This window comes from Octopus bimaculoides, chromosome 13 (assembly GCF_001194135.2).
Source record: "Octopus bimaculoides isolate UCB-OBI-ISO-001 chromosome 13, ASM119413v2, whole genome shotgun sequence".
Lineage (NCBI taxonomy): Eukaryota > Metazoa > Mollusca > Cephalopoda > Octopoda > Octopodidae > Octopus > Octopus bimaculoides.
In genome coordinates, this window is record NC_068993.1 from 543,375 (window position 1) to 544,549 (window position 1,175).

General features: G+C 30.0%; 1 protein-coding gene across 3 annotated transcripts in view; it reads right to left on the reverse strand.

The window, feature by feature from the left end:
- Positions 1-622: 622 nt before the first annotated feature.
- The window catches only part of LOC106871441 (transient receptor potential-gamma protein), a 39,074-nt gene continuing 38,521 nt past the window's right edge, over positions 623-1,175 (reverse strand). For all 3 annotated transcript variants that reach the window (XM_052972287.1, XM_014917908.2, XM_014917907.2), the window contains exon 12: positions 623-1,157. The gene's annotated coding sequence lies outside the window, so the exon portion shown is untranslated. The remainder of the gene's footprint in view (positions 1,158-1,175) is intronic.

The following is a 1,175-nucleotide window of genomic DNA, read 5'->3' on the forward strand; positions in this document are numbered from 1 at the left end:
ATATATATATATCAACATCATCATCATCGTCATCATCATTTAACATCCGCCTTCCATGCTGGCATGGGTTGGATGGTTTGACAAGAGCTGGCCAAGCAGAAGACTGCACCAAGTTTCTCTGTTTTGACATAGTTTCTATGATTGGATGCCCTTCCTAACACCAACCACCCAGCAGAGCGGACTGGCTGCTTTTTACGTGGCACCAGTACAGACAAGATCGGTTTTGGCAAGGTTCTTTACAGCTGGATGCCCTTCCAAATGCCAACCACTTTACTGAGAGGACTGGATGCCTTTTAGGTGGTGCCAGCACTGATTTTTGTCTGATCTTTGAAAGCATGGAAAAATTGGGTGACAATGATGATGATAAAGATAATTCTGGTTAATAAAGACAAATTATTAAATTATTCTAATTAATATTATTATTAAGACTTTTTTTTTTAGATGTCGTATTGATACAGATCAATGGGTATTGATAAAATGTATTTATTAAGCAACACTTTGATCTCTATATCAACCAAATATATTAATCAAACAGTGATTTAAGCATGATTGATCATATTAAAGAAAATTGCACAAACAAGAAAACACAGGAAACAAAATAAAATAAAATAAAATACAAATCTATAAATCAGACAAATTTATTTAAATATTTGTACAAAAAAACTACAACTTAATCAACAATACTAAAATATAAATAGTTTGTTATAGATAATTAACTCTCTGAAAATTAAGCCTCTCATAATTAACTTTCTGATAATCAATCATTCATCTAACAAACACAAACTAGAATTCTTTACAATATTGTTGATTCTTTTGTCCATTTTATTTCAACTATTTTTTTTTTTTTCTTTTATTCCAATTGTTCTCGGCATTCATCTCTGTTTATAGTTTAAAAAAATTTATTTTTACAATTTATGTATAATTTGAATATTTTAGATATTTTGCTTTTGGACAATCTTGAAGAAATGTTCTGGAGATATCTCTCCTTATAATAGATTTTTTCCTTGCTTTTTTGAATGGATACTGTGCAGATTTAGAATCCTCACCATCTTTATTGCTTTTGTTTTTGTTTTTATGAATGGAAAATCTTTCAAATTCTTTGGTACTTGGAGGAGTTTTATCAACTGATTTGTTCTTCCTCTTGATGGCTTTTCTAACTGGAAATAGAAGAATTA